This window comes from Anolis sagrei, chromosome 3, assembly GCF_037176765.1.
Source record: "Anolis sagrei isolate rAnoSag1 chromosome 3, rAnoSag1.mat, whole genome shotgun sequence".
Classification (NCBI taxonomy): Eukaryota; Metazoa; Chordata; class Lepidosauria; order Squamata; family Dactyloidae; genus Anolis; species Anolis sagrei.
The window spans coordinates 197,189,371-197,212,543 of NC_090023.1; the positions used below are offsets into that span (position 1 = coordinate 197,189,371).

The window sequence follows — 23,173 nt, forward strand, 5'->3', positions numbered from 1 at the left end:
CCAACTATCTATGTTCTTTGAGGCATGCACGTGCTTAGGATTGCCTGTTACGGATCGTCAAGCCAGACCAGACACTTTCTGGCTTAACTATCTGAAAGTTCTGCCAAAGAAGAATGGAGGGAAAAAGTCTTTCCACCAAACTCTGAGCCAGAAGGGCTGAACCAACAGAGCTCGGCCTCTAGGGGGATCCTAAATTCTGCCCCTAAAACTCATCAAATGGAACAGTCCACCTCCAAGAGAGCAAACAGGGAAATGGACAGAAGAGTAAAAACTAGGCTGAGATTTCACATGGAGATATTGGGATAAAGATACAAAAGGTTTGCTAGGGTAGATCCTCAGCCCCCCCCCCCATCAAACTCAGCCCCCCCCCCCCAAATCAAAATCCTTGCTACGGACCTGGTTGGATGGAGAAGGCCTACATTTGAAGATCTCAAGGCCAAGATAAATGGGACCTCAACTGCATAGAGCTTTATAGGACAAAAATTGGAATTCTGTCAGGAAACAGAGTGGTGTAAAGTTGATCGCCCATATCCACAGTTGCAGTCACATGAATGAAGTGCTGTATAGGCATACTCTGCTGTAGTTTCCCACCATTTCACAATTCTCAAACTCTCTCTAGCACCCATTCCAAATATTATTTGGTTGTATGCAAATATAGGTATCATTAATATATAGAGATTTTTGCCTCCACTTTTTAACATAGGTAATATGAATATACACAGATTTTGGTCTCCACGGGTGTCTGGGAAACAATTCAAGGTCTTTACTTTCCAAGAGAAGGATGACAAAGAAGAAGCCATTCAAGGCTTTCTAAGAAAGAAAGTCCAAAGTCTAGGGTTGCACTGCAAATAAAACACCACAGCAAAAAAAATATTTTTTCCTAATACTGCTCTTAGATACATCTTTATGGGGAAGGTGTCCAATAGGAAAGTTGGTACATCTAAACTCAGAAATAGCAAGATTCATGGGAAAAAGCAATACCAGATAATTCCGGTTAGATCCTCAACCATCTGAATATCCCAAATTTTGCTCTACAAGGACGGGAAAAATCCTTTGAATTCTGTAAGCACTAGATGAAATGTTGAGAAAACAGTAATGCTTTTGCAAATATGGTTGGGATTGTAACAGATGATGAACTTGAAAGTTGCAGATTTGCCTTCTCCCTGTAATATAGTTCTTCTTTGTTACTGTATTAAAATATTCCTAATGAGCCATTTGTAAGCAAGGAAAGCATTTGATAAAAGTTTTGTTTAGCTCTCTCTTTGAATTAGTGTCCTAGCTATAAAGCTTGCAAAATGTGAAACAGAAGATTCTGACTTTAGTTTGGTTTTGTTCAAATAGACTACATCAGCGGTTCATGAATTGGATGGCAGCCCATAGATCACAAAATGAATACACTGGATTAGATACAGATTGCTGGTTTAATGAGTGACTCACCGTGTTGATATAAGTGAGGAATAAGAGCTATTTAATGCCTGAAACAGATCATGAGACGGAGAAATGGATTTCGCTTGTCTGTTTTTATTGGTACAGTTCAGCATTGTGGATTCCCCGAATTGGCTGTTCAGTGTAATGCTATTTTTGAAATGCTGTATTGCATCTCCTGGTATGGGATGAGCAGCGTCAGTCCACGCACTTTCAGTGAGCCCTGTGTACTTAACTAAATGAAAAATGTTTGCTCATTCGGTGTTCTAGCTTAGATTGCATAGTGCCTCAGCATTTGTTGTTGTGTGCCTTCAAGTCATTTCTGAGTGATGGTGAACTGATCACAGAGGTTTCTTGGCAAGATTTCTTCCAATGGGGATTTGTTTTTTTCATCTCTTTGAGGGTGCAAGAGTGTATTTGCCCAGGTTCATCTAGTGGGCTTGCATGACAGAGCAGGAATTCAAATGTCCAATGCTCAAGCCACTAAATATTTTTATTATTATTAACAAATAATAGTAATAATAATAATACTTTATTTGTATACTACCCTAGCTCCCCAGAGGGACTCAGGACGGTTTCCAACATGTAAGACAAACATTCAATTGCCGGAAAGAAACTATACAGACAATTACATCAAGATAAACACATTCGACAATATAACACAACCTAATTAAAGTTAACAGGCAAAATAACAACTGAAAGCATCATAAAATACAAAAAAACCCTACTAAAACACACTAAAGATAAAAATATTAAAAACCCATTTCATTGTAGCTCCATCAGTAGAGGTTCAACAAAACCAAGGGCCAGGGTTACAAATGTTGGTTATTCAGTGCTTCACCATAGAATGGCTTTTTCCACCAAAGGTTTCTTTCTTTCTTTCTTTCTTTCTTTCTTTCTTTCTTTCTTTCAAACATTTATATTGTTTATATTCCACCCTTCTCACCCCAAGGGGGACTCAGAGTGAAGCACAGCATATACACGGCAAACATTCAATGCCGGGACACAAATTCACATACAATACATAAACATTAAAAAACATTTATCAGAATATTAAAATACACCATTTAAAACCGTCCTAGCCATCCGCATCAAATCCAATTGGCCCTGTCATCTTTCCCACTGCCGCTTCATTGCTCTGTCCTGAAAGCTTGGTCCCACAGCCAAGTTTTTACCATCCTTCTAAAGGACAGGAGGGAGGGGGCCGACCTGATCTCTCCAGGAAGGGAGTTCCATAGCTGGGGAGCAATCACCGAGAAGGCCCTGTCCCTCGTCCACACCAATCGTGCCTGTGACAATGGCAGGACAGAAAGCAGGGCCTCCCCGGAGGATCTTAATCTCCACGATGGTTCATAGGGGGAGATGTGTTCAGACAGATAATTTAGGCCGGGGCCATTTAGGGCTTTATAGGCCAAAGCCAGCATTTTGAATTGTGCCCGGTAGCAAACTGGCTTTAGGGTTGTCACTACTAAGAATCAGTTTTCCTGACTCTCACTGGCACATCCTAAACCTTTTCATACATCCTGAATTTTGTTAAGTAATCTCAATTTGAATAAGATTTTAGTATGACGACTGACCACTGTAGTTTTAAATATATGTGCTTTTTTAATGTTTTATTGTAATGTGTATTTTGATATTTTACCGATTGTATGTGTTTTTATGGTTGGAATCCGCGCTGAGTCCCTCTTATGAGGTGAGAAGCTCGGTATATAAAACGTTGAAATAAATAAATAAATAAATAAATAAATAATAAACCATTGATTCAGTTGTTGAATGGCAAGTCAACACCTAGATAAATCCAATTGACTCGATTAGTCTATTGGACCTGCCCCTTATAATTAAGTTTCAAGTTCTATTTGATTTGTGTAGATCAGGGGTATGACTTTCACCACTACTAGACGGTGCATCAAATACTGACAACAGAGTTTAAATACAGAGAAGTATGGAACCCATATGGTCACAGACAGAAAACACGTCGAAATTGTCTATAAGCCAGACTATTCGTTCCAGGTTTCATTTAAAAAAGGAAGGCATGTGTCACTCAGTCTATTTCTGGTCCATAGTCATACGCATTCACCATAAGTAAATTTTACCTTATTTCTGCATTAATCTGCTGTTTTAAAAATGTACATGAAAATTGACAATTTAGTATATTTTTAGATGTGGAATTCTGTGAAATTCTTAGCCACATTTATTTCAAAACAACTTTTACTGTATTTACACATTAGTTAGGGTGGAATCCTTATGAAAACTAAGTTCTGGTTTAAGGATTACTCCTAAAGTTACAGACCAGGTTAGTTTTTAATCATGATTTGTAAATTTTGCATTATTCATTATTTTGCATTATTCAAATACCCTAAACATAAGCTGGTGAGGGATTAATTCTCACCATGTAAGTACGTATATTTCCCTAATCTTTTGAATAAACAGTTGTAAACAAATCTGGACATTCCTTTAAGAACAAATAATGAAAAGCAAAAGAAATTTGGTTTTAATTTGCAGACACTGCAACTTTAAAAGACTGAAGTTCTAAAAAAAGCTCTGTCTGAAAAACAAACATCTTCATTTTCTAATGTTTGAGGTAGAGATGCTGGTATAATTTTAGTTAATAATTTCATAATTCTTTACCTCTCTTTTTTTTAAAAAAGAGTAAAATGATTTAACTGGGTTTACATATTGCCTTAACAACTTTCACAATAGTGTAAAGCTCCCATCAAGCATGTTATCAGATTATTTTATTATGCCAACATTAATATTAGAAGCACACACATAATCTGGAGTCAGCAGGTTCATACACTACTATCTCATTAAATTTTCAGGCAAAAGCTGCAAAAATTAATTGGAGGCGTGTAATAGTTTAGAATGTGAGCTGGCTTATGGTAATATAAATTACATGAAGAGAAGACAGTTTTATATACTGAGAGAGGGAAAACTGGTTTACTTTAATGAGAAGAGATAGAAATGTGGAGCTATTTTTTCATTACAGATGCACTCTAAACTGTTTGGACTTACTTGATGAATAGAGTTAATTCTCTGCTACAGTTCCAATAATTCATGTTGCACAGTTTAATGACTTCTAGATAAAAACAGGATTGAAATGTTAATTTCTATGAAGAAATTGGAGCACTCTCATATATCAGGCTATTTTTTCTATTAAACTACTAGTTAATTTCACTAAACAGGTCTCTGGAGATATTTCATGCTACACCGAGCTTTGCATGTCCTTCTTTTTTTATTAAAACTTGGTTTGGTTTTTAACGGTGGCTACTGGAGAATTTTGATTATACCGCAAAACCTTCTGTTTTTATGCGTTTATTTAGAAGTGAGGGTTGATGTGCTTTATTCCATTTTATTAGAGTGCTTGTTCATTCTACTGAGATTTCATTGGTGTTCTTCATTCTCATTTTTCTTTTTTCTTTTAAAAAAAGCTTTATATGTAATAATTTAGAATCAGGGGTGGCGCTAAATATGTCGTATTTTCCATGTGCTGTCGCACCCAAGCTGCTTTAAATGTCTTTAGCATTAACACATCCTGACTTTCTATCAGCTTGAGGGATGCTGGAATGCCTTCCTGTTTGAGCAAGGAACCCCAGAGAATCAATATCCATGCTATTGCTTTCAAGAAACAATAATGATTTATTAATTGGTCTTGGGTCTGTTTCCACTCAGGGACTATCTTGATTTCCCCACAACAAAGTTCATACTTAAAGTTTGAAGGTAACTGGTTGTTCTTGAAGTTGCTGGTCATGGATGATTCTAGAGACAAAGGACATATTTATTTATTTATTTATTTCAATCATTTCTACCCCACCCTTCCCCCCCCCCCCCCCAAAGGGGGACTCAGGGCAGCCTCACATAATCATCATACGATGCTATCAACATATAAACAACAAGAGTTACAATTAAAACAGTAAAAATCATTAAAACACATTATACAAATTTATTAAACAAGTTCATTTAAAAAGAAATTAACATGCCAAATAAAACCCATGATCAAGCCAGGGTAAATCCAATGTCGCAGATGTCCTAAATTTTCTTTCCAGTTACCGCTGTCCTCTAATTGAATGTCTGGTCCCAAAGCCAAGTCTTCAGTTGTCTTCTAAAGGACAGGAGGGAGATGGCCAACCTGATGTCCTTAGGGAGGGAGTTCCACAGATGGGGGACCACTGCCAAGAAGGCCCTCTCTCTCTCCCCACTAACCGGGTTTGTGAAAGTGGTGGGATCGAGAGTAGGGCCTCTCCTGACGATCTTAAGCTTTGTGATGGTTCGTAAGAAGAAATACGTTCAGACAAGTAATCTGGGCCAGAACCATTAGGGCTTTAAAGGTTAAAACCAGCAGTTTGAATTGTACTCAGAAGCTGATCGGTGGATGAAAGTTTCCATTGCTCACTTTCCCTGGTAGAGTGACCTCTGGAGTGCCCAATGCCCAGGACAATCAGGCCAGAAGTAGAGAGAGCAAGTCCTTCCAATTGAGGCCTGGCACCTCGCTGAAGGTGCTGGAAACTCCACAGGTTGTCACTGATCAGAGGTAGGCCAGTATAGCCAAATGAGTTCCCAGAAGAGTTAGTTAGTTAGTTAGTTAATTATTGACTTGAAATGGCTTGTCTAAGCTTGGATCTTGCTGGGACCAACTACAGATACATCTTGCTTCCAAGATGCCCTGGTGGTAATAACCCTAAACTAAAGATGGCTTTCTTTCCCTGGCCAAAGGGGCAGGCAAACTTATTGATCCACACCAGGAGGGGTTTCCTTAGGCTCCACCTTCGTAAAACGAAGAGAAAAGTGACTATTCTCAAACTGTGTGAGAGGCATCCTAACAAAATGAGCTGGGACTTGTACAATTCCATCACAGTCCACTTATAGAAGCATTGCATTACACCTCCCCCTAGAGCAGTGTTTCTCAGTCTCTAATGCCACGACCCCTTAATACAGTTCCTCATATTGTGGTGACCCCCAACCATAAAATTATTTTTGTTGTTACTTCAGAACTGTAATTTTGCAACTGTTATGAATCATAATGTAAGTATCTGATATACAGGATGTATTTTCATTCACTGGATGAAATTTGGCACAAATACCCTATATGCCCAAATTTGCATACTGTTGGGGTTGGGGAAAATAGACCTTGACATTTGGGAGTTGTAGTTGCTGGGATTTACAATTTACCTGAACTCCACCAACAATGGAATTGAACCAATCTTGGCACAAAGAACTCCCATGGGCAATAGAAAATACTTGAAGGGTTTGGTGGGCATTGACCTTGAGTTTTAGAATTGTAGTTCACCTACATCCAGAGAGCACTGTGGACTCAAACAATAATGGATCTGGACCAAACTTGGCACGAATACACAATATGCCCAAATGTGAACACTGGTGGGGTTTGAGGAAAACAGACCTTAACATTTGGGAGTTGTAGTTGCTGAGATTTATAGTTCACCTACAATCAAAGAACTGAATTCCAGCAATGATAGAATTGGGCCAAACTTTCCACACAGTACCCCCATGCAATGGAAATACTGTGTTTTCTGATGATCTTTGGCGACCCCTCTGACACCCCCCTCACGATTCCCACAGGGGTCTCGACCCCCTCGATGTTCACCATGGCCCCGGAGCCATGGTGAACATCTGAGACTGATCTGGTGGCCAGTAAGTCACCTGTTTATGGGCTACGTCCCTCCAAAAATGTTTTTAAAATTTGAAAAATAAAGCAATGTAATATCCCACTAAAGTTCCAGAAGCAGCAGCTCTCCTTTTCTTGACAGTTTTGTTCACAAAACAATAATGATGTACCCCACCCGTTCCCCAAATAAGCACAGACTGCATATGAATTACAAGGCCATGTGTTACCCATCTCTGTAGTGCAACTCTACAGGAAACAAGCAAGTCTAAATACAGGGATCTCCTCTTGTTTACATCAGAGTTTAACGAAGCTCTTTTGCAAGCAGGAGTGTGAGAACCACTGTGTTATTTTGTTTGTTTTAAATATATACTTGTTTGTGGTTTTCCTTTCCAGTTTCATAATTGAAATTTTCTGGATGGCAATTGTTAATGTAGCAGTTAAAATAAAAATATGATTTTTTAAAAAGGAAAATACAGTTATAATATAAAACACATAACAAAGATTAGTTTAGAAAATTGACACAGATAGGCCTTGAACCTTTAAAAGTCAAAACGCAAATTTAATTATAGCTCTTAAAAGCTTGGGAGAATAAAAAAGAGGGTTGTCTGGTATCTATGTGTGCATTGAGTTGTGTGAATTGGGGAGGCAAAGTATGTACCACTTGAATGACTTTATAGGGTGTTCCATAATCAGGATGCTAACATAGTAGAGCAGTGGTTTTCAAGCCCAGGTAAAGCTATATTTTGTATTAACTCAAGTTCCAAAGCCGGTTTCAAATGCATCTAGATCAGGGATCTTCAAACTTTTTAAACAAAGGGTCAGGTCACCATTCCTCAAACTGTTGGAGGGCTGGATTATAATTTTAAAAAAGCATGAATTAATTCCTATGAACATGGCACATATCTTATTTGTAGTGCAAAAACCCTTAAAACAATACAATAATTAAAATGAAAAACAATTTTAACAAATATGAACTTATTAGTATTTCAATAGGAAGTGTGGGCCTGCTTTTGGCTGATGAGATAGAGTTGTTGTTGTTGTGTGCTTTCAAGTTATTTCAGACTTAGGTTGACTTTTGAGTGAGGGCCGAGTAAATGACCTTGGAGGGCTGTATCTGGCCCCCGAGCCTTAGTTTGATGCAGTGCATTATGGTGTCCAATTGAACATGGGTAAATGCAAACCTTGACTTCCAAATCTCTGTTGGTGATGTCGATATTAGGCCAACCAGAAGGTGCAAAATATTACACTACCTTCCAAAGCTCTTTGGCCTTTTTCATCACGTGAAAGCGTGTGCAAAGTACATTCGGGGGAAAGAAAAGTGATGTTGGAATCATGGGATACAGGTGATCATGTTGATCTTTTCAGTGTTACCGAGTGTAACACAAAACATTGAGACCTCCCCCTTCCCTAAAAAAGTGAGACAGAAAAGTGACAGGAACAAAGGCAATAAAAGAAGGCTGTAAATTTTTATTTTTCCTTTGCTGCCATAAAATATTTTCCTCTTCTATATGAGATCATCCTTGTATAAAGCCAAACACTCCTATGTTGGCATAGTAGATAACTATCACTATACAGATAAGTTTACTGCTGGTTCATCAGTCAAAGGTAATAAAAGGCTCACGGTCGCTAAGAAAAATGTTATCACCAGTGACAACGTTGGAGCATTGAGTACTCGCAAATAGTGACTGATACTTTAGGAGAATGCATTTCCAGTTATCTGATGTTGGGGACCAGCAACTCCCTTTCCCATAATATTGGGAACTAGTATCATATTTGTTTTGAAACTCTAAAGAGATTGGCAGTTAATGAACTGCATACAGTGGTTCCTCCCACTTATTCGCAGTTTCGCTCGCCACAGTTTCAGTAATCTGCAGTCAACTGTGGTCTAAAAATATTTTATGGAAAAAATCCAGAAATGAGCAATTCATGGGTTTTAAATTGTGTGCTGCAATCACAAAACCTTTATTACAATTCTTTGTTATAATTGTACTGTTTTATTGTTACTGTGCATATCTTATAATTTAAACTTATATATGTATAGTAAAATACATTAAGTAGTGTGTGTGTGTGTGTGTGTGTGTGTGTAGGGTTCAGTACTATCTGAGACTTCAGGCATTCTCTGTGGGTCTTGAAATGCATCTCCATAGATAAGGGGGACTACTGCATTGACATCAATCCATGCACTGTTATTTTAAATACCAGCTGATTAGAGTTTCATTTATTTAAAGATAGTTCTGTGCAGAACAGTTGAATATCATTCAACATGACAAATAGGCCACCCCAGTAACATTTTGTCTAGATTGAATCTCACCTTAGTGGCCTTCATCCAGTCTATTAATGCACTGAACTACTTATCCATTGACTCTCCTGAATTTGATGAAACAGAGAAAGATGAGCATTACCTGCTTGTTGATTGAACCTCATTGAAATTTCCAGATGACCTTGCCCAGTGTAGATGCTAAACAACATTTGAGATAAGGAACCTTGAAGGACCACAGAACATATTTCCAAGATGTGTTTTGCCTATAAACGGTTATTCTTCCATAATGCTTTTTTGGAATCAGCCATTCAAGTAGGAATGAATCCTCTACAGTTATGCATCCAACTCAAGGAGCACTCCTGAAGGTCGAACCCAGTGAGGAGATCAAAGTGAATTAATAGGGTTTCATCTCTATTGTTTTTCTCTCAGCAGACATTGATTCAGCTGTTATAAAACAGCAAATGACATGTTGGCCAGTTAGAAGCAGAATCAAAAATAAAATTGCCATTATCAGACTGATCTTGTATCGCATACAGTTCTGATCGCAGGTCTTATAAAAGAATATGGTAGATGACAAAATGATGAAGAGACTGGTGAACCTATCTTGTGAGGAAAAACTACAATGTTTGGAGATACTTATTGACAATGAACTCATTTGAAATGTAGAAGACTTCTATGTGAACTGTCAAAAGGCAATTAAAAAGATCTTTGAGCAAATCAAGGTTGTTGTTTGCCACAAGGTGATGGCCACTGCAAATTTGGTCATCTTTAAAATGGGATTACAGGCATTCAGGTGGCTTCGTATAATCTTTAATATTAAAGTTTCTAAAGAACACAAGATAAAGGTACCAGTTACTGATGTGTGTACATGAGATAAAGGTACCAGTTCCCATAGGCAACTGGATGGCCAATTACTAAACATGTTACTGGGTTGGATGAGCCCTTGGTTGGATGCAGAATGGGTGTTTTTATGTTCCCAAATCATATCACTGACCAAAGCAGTTTCAATTTTAAAACTGGTCAGAATCCAGATTGAAATATATCTATAATATCAGCTGATTCGAAGAGGATCTGCAGTTGCACAATGTCCACTGATCACCTTGCCTAGTAAAGGAATATTGCTTACTAGCCTTATTTTGATTCTTGTTTGTTTTCTTGGCCTAACATTGTTCAAATTACTTCTCAGTCAAGGATATTAGCATTGTTACTGTCCTCAAAGAAGAATGGGTCGTCTCCGAGTTAAACATCCGACTTATGGACGACTCATAGTTACAAATGGAGGTGAGACAACAGGAAGTGAGATAAATCTATCCCTATGATTTTCACCCTAGAAAGAGGTATCATGGAAAAAGGTGTCTCCACTGAAGCAGTATTACCAATCCTTGTTTCCACAACGTGCCGAATTATTCAAAATCCAGTTACCACAGGGACAGAAAGTGAGGTGAAATCTTCTGCACAAGGGCACAGATAGCAAAACAAACACCACGGGGGTGTTAACCCTTTCTTGTGCCATCCAAAGCTAAGAAATATATAGTTTTGGCTGGAGTTGCTCTTTTAAAATGCACCTGTTCCGACTTACAAACAAATGCAACTTAAGAAAAAACCTACAGAACCTATCTTGTTAGTAACTTGGGGACTGCCTGTATTAGCATGTATTAATGGTGCTCTGATACCCCAACAATCATATTGTATTAATTTTGAAGTCCAGATTATGGTGGATGGGAAAGAGTTCATCTCCCGGATTTCTTATAAACAGGTCAAAGCATTCTACCAATGGTACCATTGTGTTTTTCCTTATTCTAATTTTACTTGTGTTGAAATAGTAGTTGAAAGGAAATCTTCCTTTGCTGTTGCCACTGCTACAGAGGATTAGGTCTAATATATGTTTGGACTCATTATCCATGTGCTTAAGAGAAAAGCAGTGTAAGAGTTTTTCCTGATACATCATGACAAGCCCATATTTATTCATGTGACAACATTAGCATGTATCAATATAAATTTATTTAATGTAAAATTGTGCAAACTCTTCTGTTGGCACAAGCATTAGGAGTACAGTACTAGTAGTTTTCCCTCTTCCAACTATAGTTCTTTGGAAATAATTCTTGCAGCTTATTTATCACCTTTTGGTCTGACTCCTCCTTAACTAACATAAAATCATACTAAAACAATTATAAAATAGTAGATTCTAAAGCCTACAAATCAGACCAAATTCAAAGTACAATAAAAGCCACTTATTCACACTTAAGAGAACCAAACAAGGAGATAAAGTCACCTTTTTGACACTCAGGAAAATGAAACAGGAAGACTTTAATAACTTTTTCAAAGTTGAGGAACAGTTATCTGGGCTTTTTAGTTGGAAGAAAAGCATTAGGTCTTCAAGCCAATGTTCCGAACAGTGTGCCCTGGAGGCACTTTTTCAGTTGTCCCCTGGTTAGTGTACAAATTGTGTGTAGAACAATATTCAGTGTGTGTGTGTGTGTGTATTTAAAAGTAGTAAGAAAGTCAAGAAAACAAGAGACAAATGAACGAAAACTTCCCAATAAAGTTTGAGAAAGGCATTGAAAGAGTGACAAAATATTCCATAGTGGAACAGAACAGCTTCTACTAACCATCTAAATAAAAAAATGAATGAACTAATATACAGTAATTCCCCTTAGGTGGTTGTTTGACATTGGGGTATAAATACCACAAAAGCCTTCCTAAGTAGTGGAACATAAAACATACCCTCCAATATGTATATATTTTATTTATTTATTTTAAAATGTACCTGTTTTGGAGATTTCTATGCCACCTTTCTCCAGAGCAGACTCAAGGTGGCTCACAGCACCTTAATGCATAGAATTTAAAACCATAACTAAAAACAGATAATCCATATTATAAACAGTAAAAATTGACAACAGACTAAAATTCCCACCCGACCGTAAAATGCCTGTCTTCAATGAAATCTGCTTCAAAAAGGAAGGTTTCACACCTTTCCTAAATGACATCAATGTGGAAGCCGATCTAACTTCCTCTGGCAATGAATTCCATACCTTTGGAGCTGCACCCGAGAATATGCCTTCTCTGGTGGCTTTTTGAACAGTTTCATACAAAAGAGGTTTGAAGATCAGTAACACCAGTAGTTACATCATTTTGAATTAAGTCCAAATTGGTAGCCCCTACATTTGCTTAATTTGAGACATGGTTATAGAATTCTGAAAGTTGTAACTTAGAAAATACACTCGTTGAGCTCTGGTTTAGTCACTGTTTAAGTTGAAGGTATTCTTCAGTGGTGGTTCCTCAAGAGCACAGTAATCTTCCACTTCCATGCTGGTGGAACATGAGTTCTTCCCCAATAACCGTCACAATGAATCGATGGTAAAAAAAATTGTTTGTTTCACTTTTTGGAGTGATCTGTCTCTGTAGATGCAAATGACTGTTTGATCAAAAGTTATCACTAATATTTGCAGTTAAAGATACAATTTAGTTTGAAAGGAACTGAAGAATCTTCCTGTCATCAAATGGTGTTGTCATACCTTTACTTGATAAAATCTTCACGTCTATCTCTATTTCTTTATGGGTTTCTTTGTGGATTGCAATTTTTACTTCTTTTTTGTTGATAAGAAAATCTTTGGTATCCAGATGTTGCTTGCTCGGGTTTTTAATGGAGTTCAGACACCCTGACATAGTGTATGCCGTTACAGCAGGAGATTAAATTGCATCTCAGAATCACAGCATAGAAAGAGACCACATGGGCCATTTAGTCCAACTACGGTGATTTCGGCTCATCTCTGGAGCTAGGAAAACTTAATGTTGTAGCTCAGTGGTTCTCAACCTGTGGGTCCCCAGGTATTTTGGCCTATAACTCCCAGAAATCCCAGCCAGTTTAACAGCTGATAGGATTTCTGGGAGTTGAAGGCCAAAACTTCTGGGGACCCACAGGTTGAGAACCACTGGTGTAACTGTTAAAGATAAAGGTTTCCTCTTGACATTAAGTCGAGTCAAGCCCAACTCTGGGGGGTGTTGCTCATTTCTATTTCTAAGCCAAAGAGCCAGTGTTGTCCGTAGATGTCTCCTAGGTCATGTCGCTGGCATGCATGGAACACCGTTACCTTCCCCCCAAAGCAGTACCTATTGATCTACTCACATTTGCATGTTTTTGAACTGCTAGATTAGCAGAAGCTGAGGCTAACAATGAGAGTTCATCCGTCCCGCCGATTCGAACCGCTGACATAGGCACATGCAATCTTCATAGTGCAATATGTAATTACAGAACATATGTAGAACGGCATATAAGTTCAAGTGCCCTTTTCACACTACACTTGACTGCCATAGCAACATGGCTATGGATGCTGATTGATTACTGAAAATCTTAAGTTTTCTGGCTGAATTTTTAAACTGAGAATCCCAGGATTCCATAAGATGTCAAAATTGAATCATTGTGCTATAACTTCAGCTTCTGGAACCTGGCTTTGGAATTGCAGGCACCTTCGCACCATTTTCAGCTTTCATTTATTGCATGGCATTCTCTAGAAACCCTAAGGGCAGTGTTCAAGCAGATATCCTTTCAGCCCTTGATTGAATTTCTGTAGGTGGTGGTTGCTGTTCTTCTTTTTAAATTTCTTAATATTGTGCTAGTGTTCAGACAATATAGTGAATGTTGTTTGGTTTGCGGGTGGTCGACTAGAGACAGGCCAGAACAGAAATCATCTTGTTTTGTCAACATCACTTAGTGAAAAAAGGAAAGCTTTATGTGGTTGCCTGAAACGCTCAATACTTCTACTGTTGTCTGATAGTTTGAAATGTAGTATATGCCATTGTTAGTATGTTGGCTCAGAAAAAAGGAGCAGCAGAAGTGAAGGGAAGACAGCACCCTTTTATTGAACCAATTTCTGTCATAATTTGAAGTTGCAAAAAACCCTTTATCAAGCAGAACTAGGCAGGAGCTGACATCTGGAAGGATTTAGTGAAGTAGCAATCCATTCTCCCTCCTTCACTAACCTGCCATATTTGTATTCTCTTGTTTTTAAACCCCAGCTAACTGCTTACAGCATTGTAAAGGGGTTTGAGTGTTGGGCTATGCTTACTTACTTACTTAGGTGATCCCAAGTCCAAGTGGGATAGTCTTCCAAGATCGGTGTACTGGCGCCGGGTCCGTAGGTGACGCTATTCTTTTTTAAAAAAATTAAAATGTTATTGATTTATGGTGCACACAGGAAACAAAACCGACACCAAAGGAAAACAAAAAGCAACCCCCCCCCAAAAAAAACAGGAAAAAAAAGATATACAAAAGAGTATGCAAGTTTACAGAATGATATACAGTCAGCTCTCGTTAAACATATAAAAAATCAACTGACAGTACAGTTTTTATACCTTAACATGTATTGTCCCTCTAACCCCACACCCGTTAATGTGGAGCCCTATTCTATATCTGCATGTTCTCCCGCAGTGAGGGCATTGGTTTCCAGGTGGAAGGTGGTCTCGGTCTGGGTTGGCTTGACACACCTTCCTGTTGGCACGTTTCTCTCTTTCACCCTCCATTCGTGCCTCTTTAAATTCTACAGCACTGCTGGTCACAGCTGACCTCCAGCTGGAGCGCTCAAGGGCCAGGGCTTCCCAGTTCTCAGTGTATATGCCAGAGTTTTTAAGGTTGGCTTTGAGCCCATCTTTAAATCTCTTTTTCTGCCCTCCAACATTTCGTTTTCCATTCTTGAGTTTGGAGTAGAGCAACTGCTTTGGGAGACGGTGGCCGGGCATCCAGACAACGTTGCTGGTCCAGCGGAGTTGATGACGGAGGACCATTGCTTCAATGATGGTGGTCTTTGCTTCTTCCAGCACGCTAACATTTGTCCGCTTGTCTTGAGATTTGCAGGATTTTCCAGAGGCTGCACTGATGGAATCGTTCCAGGAGTTGCATGTTACGTCTGTAGACAGTACACGTCTCACAGGCATATAGCAGGGTTGGGAGGACAATAGCTCTATAAACAAGCACCTTGGTATCCCTATGGATGTCCTGATCCTCAAACACTCTCTGCTTCATTCAGAAAAAAGCTGCACTCAGAGAGCTCAGACCGTGTTGTATTTCAGTGTCAACGTTGACTTTTGTGGAGAGGTGGCTGCCAAGGTAGTGGAAATTATCAACATTTTCTAATGTTACACCATTAAGCTGTATTTCTGGCATTGGAGAGGGATTGGCTGGTGACTGTTGGAAGAGCAAGTTGGGCTATGATTCTGGAGACTAGAGTTTGAATCCCTACTCAGACACAAAAACCCACTGGGTGACCCACTGGCAAGTCACACTTTCTTAGCCATAGAGAAAGGCAAAGACAAAATCCACTTCAGCAGATCTTGCAAAGAAAACCCTGTGATATTTTCGTCTTATGGTTCCCATAAATCAAAAGCCACTTCAGGGCACAGAAAGACAACAATTGCTTACTTACTGAAATCAAGAGACCTTTATTGAAAGGGCCCCTATAAATAAAGAAGGCAGAAGGATGCCAAGTATTCACTTTGAGTTGTGAATTTAAAGAAGATTTGGGGGAGGGGGGTGACTTATATGTGCACACTTTCATCGTTGAAATGGATAAATAATTGGTGCAAAGGGGAACATGCTACTTGAATTTTATATGCTCGCAATTTCAGTCATCTAGTTATTCACAGTGATGGCTAAATAAAACTTTCCTATTTAGAAGAATATTTTAACATTTTGAGTTCTAAGATTGCTCCTGAAGAGTCATAGTTGGAAGAGCAGAGCACAGCATTGGAATGTAGAATATCCCGGATTCAATCTCTGAGAAGTCCAGGTAGAGTGGAGTGAGGCCTCTACCTGTAACAGTGGAGATCTGCTGATAAGTCTGTAAAAACTCGCGGTTCTTAACCTATGATCTTCTTAGTGTTTTGGACTCTGAAAAGCACCAGTCATTAATCAGGGATCCTGGTAACAGGCTGAGCATCCTTCATCTGGAATTCTGAAATACTTCAAAATTGTTCACAAATATAGTGGTACCTTCGCTTTCTGATGGGCAAGCAGTGTTCGCAAAACTTGTTTCATGCATAAAATTATTTAAATATTATGTATAAAATTCAAGTTAAGTATATAAAATATATATGAAAAGTACATATTTATGTTTAGTCTTTGATGCCATCTCCAAGATATCTCAAGATGCAAATACAGGTATGACAAAATTATGATTATTATTATTATTAAACTTTATTTGTACCCCGCTAGCATCTCCCGAAGGACTCGATGCGGCTTACATAGGCCAAGGCCTCAACACACAGTATAACAATACAAAACATAAGGCAAATTAAAAACAATTAAAGCAATATAAACAACAAGCAGTAAACAATACACTAAGACACAATAGAACTGGGCCGGCCCAGAGTAATGGGTACAGGATTAAAAGTGCTGATGTGACAGGGAGTAATTAAGGCTTATAGGGCAAGTGCAGAGTGTGATATGCAGCAATCTTAGTTCTAATAAAGTGCTTATGGGACTTGGTATTGGAGATTTCCTAATCTGGGAAGGCACATCGGAACAGCCAGGTCTTCAAGTTCTTTCTGAAGACTGCCAATGTAGGGGCCTGTCTAAGATCTTTGGGGAGGGTGTTCCAGAGTCAGGGAGCCACCACAGAAAAGGCCCTGTCTCGTGTCCCCACCAAATACTCAACCCCAGGCCTGTAACTAGAAATGTGTCAGGTTAAAAAAAAAACTTAGTTTACTCATGAATTGGTTAACCTGTTAAAATTCATGAGTATACCAGGGTTTTTTTTTAAACCTGACACATTGGCGGGGGGGGGGGGGGGTTGAACCCTTAACACACACCCCCACTACAGCCCAGACTCATCCTGTAGTTGAACTCCAAAGCCATGCTGTGTAAATAATACTAAGCATAATGGAACAAAGGATTGGACAGCTGTATTGTCGAAAGCTTTCATGGCTGGAATCACTGGGTTGTTATAGGTTATTCGGGCTACATGGCCATGCTCTAGAAGCATTCTCTCCTGACATTTCACCTGCATCTGTGGCACAACCTCTGAGGATGCCTGCCACCGATGCAGGCGAAATGTCAGGAGAGAATACTTCTAGAGCACGGTCATATAGATTGGACAGCTTCTTATGTCCCCAGAAATGTCCGTGCTACTAAATGGATTGTTGTGTTCACTTATTTCAAAACTAGTTTTGCAACAGAAGCCAGTTAACAAACAAAGGGCAAAAGCCAGTTGCAGTCCTATCCATAAATAAAGAAACAGAGAAATCACAGTAGCTCTCTAGCCTGACCTTTGGCATTTTATCTAAATTATTTAGTTTAGTTAAAATGCCAAATCAAAGGCACTTGTAGTTCACTTAATTCTCTCTGTGGTATTAAAGGATTGAAGTTTTATAATTCAAATGAAGCAAAAAATGTAATTGGAGGTTATAGCATATTCCATGTTCATATGTGGTTATTCCCAAGTCTGGTGGATGCCCAGCCTGCCAATTGAAGTTGAAAATAGAGGATGATGTGTGCACATTTGGATTGTTCCATCTCTGAATTTTGCTGTATATTTAAATTTACTAAACTGCATTAGTTTGAAATAATATTTTTAAACAGCTATTTCAGGATTTTCGTTTTGTGGGGTGGGGAAGGTAAATTTTATGCTTTATCTTTGAAATACTTAAGAGTAGAGACATCACACTGGCAATTAAGATCTACATAGTTAAAGCGATGGTATTTCCTGTAGTAACCTGGGGATGCGAGAGCTGGACCATAAGGAAGGCTGGGTGAAGGAAGAAAGACGCTTTTGTACTGTGGTGCTGGAGGAAAATTCTGAGAGTGCCTTAGACCGCAAGAAGATCAAATCAGTCCATACTCCAGGAAATAAAGCCTGACTGCTCGCTAGAAGGAAGGATATTAGAGGCAAAGATGAAGTACTTTGGCCACATCATGAAAAGACAGGAAAGCTTACAGAAGACAATGATTCTGGGGAAAATGGAAGGAAAAAGGAAGAGGGGCTGACCAAGGACAAGATGGATGGATGGTATCCTTGAAGTGACTGGCTTGACTCTGGAGGAGCTGGGGGTGGCCACGGCCGACAGGGAGCTCTTGTGTGGCTAGCTCCATGAGATCACGAAGAGTCAGAAGTGACTGAATGAATAAACAACAGTCTTTGAAATAATATATCCGTACATATAAAGTCACTTGAGAGTGTGATATGTGTTTTGCACACAGATGGACAGATCTGCAAAGTTCATCCTTTTAAGAATTGAGTGTAAGGGGGGATAGTTTTTATATGGGTACACAGAGGCAGAGATTATTTATCAGTATGAAAGAAAAGAAATATATCCCCATTGTGACTCCGTTTGTTTAGTCTTTCCAATAAAGTTTCTACTTCGCAAGTCACTTGCATACCCAGCTCTATTTACTTAAACCCTCCTATCCCCACTTTTCATCTTGTACCATGTCCTCTGGGGTAATGGCTTATATTAACGGTTTTCTAAGTACAGATTGGAAATGGCAGGTGCCAGAGCCTTTGACAGCTTTGCCCCAAGGCAAAGAAATTCTCTGCCCAGTGACATTAGATCAGGAAATTCCACATCTATGCTGGAAAGCAGGCAAAAGGCATTTCTGTCTTCTCTTGCCTCCTGTTTGGCTTACAGAAAGCTGGGTGGGGTGGGTCTGCGGGGTGTAGACTGGCTGACTCTTGTACAGTACAAGATGTTTGTCAGGAGAGGCACTTTTTGAATGGATGCCCTCTTATATTGTAGGACCTCGGTATTTGACATTGGGATTAAACAAAGTGCTTCATGTACGTGGTGCGGTAGGCAATTACTTTAACCCATGTTGCTTCTTAGTGTGGAAAATCTGCTTAAAATGGACCTTGTGAAAATCATTGTACCATATACAAAAGGGTTATTAAAATGCATGAGAGAAATCGAAAATGGGATTAGGGGAGACATTTTTTGGCTTTGAGGCCTTCTTCAGCCTTATGGCCAAGATGTCTCCTTTAATCTTGCTTCCTATATGCTACCTTGCAATTTTTTTAACCCCTTTGTTGTCCCCACTCCAGTATTTTCAGTTTGTATTCATAGATGCGTTCAGTTCCCACTGGCTTCCCACTGGACTTTGTAAAGCATCTTTGCTTTGAGTGTAGCCCGTACTCTTCTATAAAATGCTTTTACGTTAAGTAGTCCTTATGTTTTGGAGCTGGAGTTTTTTGATTGGTTCTGTCTCCACTCTGGATTTTCATTTTCTTTTTCTCCATTCCAAAGCTTTGTTGTACTTTTACGTCTGTAAATAACACCTGGCAATTTTAAGTTATTTTAGATGAAGTAGTGCCTTTCAGACCATCGCTGAAGGCGACAGGAATTTGCAATTGAACACAAGCCTCATGGTAATTAGGGAAATCTGAAGAGATCAAAACGTTGCAATGATTTAATGTGCCTCATTTTTCTTCCCTTGAAATTGACTAGCCTTCAATTTGTTACCCAGTACATAATACTGGCAAATAAAACTTCCATTTTGAAAACAAAAATGCATATTTCTGCCTGCTCCTCAAAGTCTCCCTTCCCTTAAGTGATAAACTGAGGACAAAATTGCTCTTATTGATATTAGAGGGAATCCAAATGTAGGGGACAGAATTTGGGAAGGAATTTATTCCTGTATTCATTATATTGTTTATAAAGAAACCCCTGGCTGTTATTCTTCTAATGAAGGGGGAATTTTGGCTTTTTTACATAACTTTTTGTGCTTCTCATTACTTTCCAGTTGCTTTGTTACTTTTTAAAATGTAGATAAATCCATAAGATTGAGTCTTGCTAATGTTTACCATCTGTCTCGTTGAGGTGCCTGCAATAATTGTATTAGACAAATATTTTTAAATATGTTTATTTATTTCTTATTGTAAATTTGTTTTTATAGGTTACTAGCCATCCCCAGCCACGCATTGCTGTGGCCAAGTCCAAGTATATGTATTTTGTGTGTGTATATGTGCGTATATATATTTGTGTATATGTGATATGTGTGCTCTTTTATATATATATATATATGGGTTTGCACATGCATTGTAATGTAATTTTTGTTTTTTGGCTTTTTAAGTCCCTTCTGTTGTGCTTTTCAGTGCTTTTTTTGAGTGGTGGTCACTCGTTGGCCTGATTGGTGTATTGTGTCCAAATTTGGTGTCAGTTCGTCCAGTGGTTTTTGAGTTATGTTAATCCCACAAATGAACATTACATTTTTGTGTATATAGACTAGCTGTCCCCTGCCACGCGTTGCTTTGGCCCAGTTTGATGATCTGGAAAATAAAGTAATGAGAAAGTGTTGCCTTCTAATATATGTAATTTCTTTATGCTTGTGGCTAAACAGTATTTCTTGCTGTTTCTTTGTCAGTGTTGATGTGGAGATTGTCTGGTTTGCCTACTCTGGAAAATGCAACATATAATTGTCCTCCTTTAGGGGTCCCTTTCAAATCTATGGCCTATATCTATGGCTGAATGACTCTTTGTCAGGAGAGCTTTGATTACGTTTTCTTGCCCTGGTGAAGGGAGTTAGACTGGATGGCCTTAAGTATTTTCTGTTGGTTATGGGGACTCTGTGTGGGAAGATTGCCCCAATTCTGTTGTTGGTGGGGTTCAGAATGCTTTTTGATTGTAGGTTAACTATAAATCCCAATAACTACAACTCCCAAATGTCAAGGTTGATTTTCCCCAAACTCCATCTGTGTTCATATTTGGGCATATGGGATATTTGTACCAAGTTTGCTCCAGGTCCATGATGCTTTCTGGATGTAGGTGAACTACAACTCCCAAAGTCAAGGTCAATGCCCACCAAACCGTTCTAGAGTTTTCTGTTGGCCATGGGAGTTCTGTGTGGTTGCAACAGAACTTTCATATATTTGCCACATTATCCAAAAAGAAATCGGGTAAACAGCTTCCAGAAAGTTCATATGAATAAGCAGGAAGATCCAGATTTTGATTTAGCAGAATTTTGCTCCACCAGTAGACTCAAGAAGTCCCTAAAGGTAAAGGTAAAGGTAAAGGTTTTCCCCTGACATTAAGTCTACTCATGTCTGACTCTGGGGGGTAGTGCACATCTCCATTTCTAAGCCGAAGAGCCGGTGTTGTCCATAGACACCTCCAAGGTCATGTGGCCAGCTTGATTGCATGGAGCACTGTTACCTTTCTGCAGAAGCGGTACCTATTGATCTACTCACATTTGGACGTTTTCGAACTGCTAGGTTGGCAGAAGCTGGGGCTAACAGCGGGAGCTCACCTTGCTCCCTGGATTCAAACCACCAACCTTTTGGTCAGCAAGTTCAACAGCTCAGTGGTTTAATCAACTGTGCCAAAGGGGGCCCTAAGATGCCCTTATTGGGCACAATATATAGGAAAAATAGTGGTTTTCCATTGATAAGGAGGGTCAGACAAGGCTGCATTTTGTCATCCTATATTTAATTCAAATGCAGAATATATCATCTGGAAAACAGGATTATACTCAGAAGAAGCAGGTGCAAAATTGGAAGAAGTAAAATCAACAATTTAAGATATACATATGACACCATTACGTGCATAAAATAGCCAAGACTTAGAACGACTACTGATGAAAGTTAAAGAAGAACGTGCCAAAGCAGGGTTACACTTGAATATTAAGAGGATCAAAATAATGACCACAGATGATTTACATAACTTTAAAGTGGGCAATGAAGACACTGAAGTAATTAAACAGTTCTTATATCTTGGTTCAGTTGTTAATCCACTTGAAGACTGCAGTCAGGAAATCAGTAGATAGCTAAGACTTGGAAAGGCACAAAATAAAATCATCAACTGTAAAAATAAATCATTAAATACCAAACTGAGGCCAAAAAATATCTGATTTCTATGTATGGATGTAAAAAAAAAGGCAGTTAGGAAAGCTGACAGGAAGAAAATCAACTGACTTGAGCAGTGGTGTTGGAAAAGACTTCTAAAGATATTGTGCTAAAAAAAGACAAATGAATGGGTCCTAGAGCAAATCCGTCTCTAAACTTTCACCGGAAGCAAAGAGGATTAGCTGGTGCTGTCATACTCAGCACTTCCCATGAAACAATGGTCTCATTGGAGAAGATGATAATGCTTGGTCAAGTGGGGGGAAGTTGGAAAGAGTAAGACCATATTATATGGAATTTGACTTGGGAAAGCCATGTCCCTAAGTTGATAAGATCTGAACAAGTCCATTGATAAGCACTTGGAAGTCTCTCATTCATGATAGAAGTCAACTTGACTGTAAATCACCACCACCGGTGGAATGCCATTATTAGGTCCCCCTACAGAGGAAATCATTTAAATAAATATAATTTTAGTTAGCCATTGCTAACTTAAGCCTCATTACTTTCAGTGGATTTACTCTAAAAATGAAGAAATCCAGATACAATTTATGTTACATTAGCATGACCCAAATTACAACTGTAATCTACTTGATATGTAAATTCTGTAGATTTTAGAAGAGCTTATCTATAGATATGAGTCGTGTGCATACATTTCTAGTCGTCTCTTTCTTTCTTCTTAAAATAGTCATTGTGTTCTACTGAAAGTTCTCAGAGTGGACATTTTTAGTGACACAAGTTTGCTATTCCAAAGTATTTCATTAATTGCCATATTTCTAAGGTACTATTGATGGTAAGACACATACTAATTTTAGGTGGATGGATGGTATCCTTGAAGTGACTGGCTTGAGTCTGAAGGAGCTGGGGATGGTGACGGCCGACAGGGAGCTCTGGTGTGGGCTGGTCAATGAGGTCACGAAGAGTCGGAAACGACTAAACAAATAAACAACAACAAAATTTTAGAACCACCAAAACAAATAATTAGATACACTAATTACAAAGCACTTGTAATTAGTGTATCTTAGAATTGAAGAAATAGGGGTATATACT

At 38.8% G+C, this 23,173-nt stretch overlaps 1 protein-coding gene across 1 annotated transcript in view; it reads left to right on the forward strand.

The window, feature by feature from the left end:
• The window catches only part of CTBP2 (C-terminal binding protein 2), a 288,894-nt gene that overhangs the window by 67,482 nt on the left and 198,239 nt on the right, over nucleotides 1-23,173 (forward strand). The gene's annotated exons all lie outside the window — the stretch shown is intronic.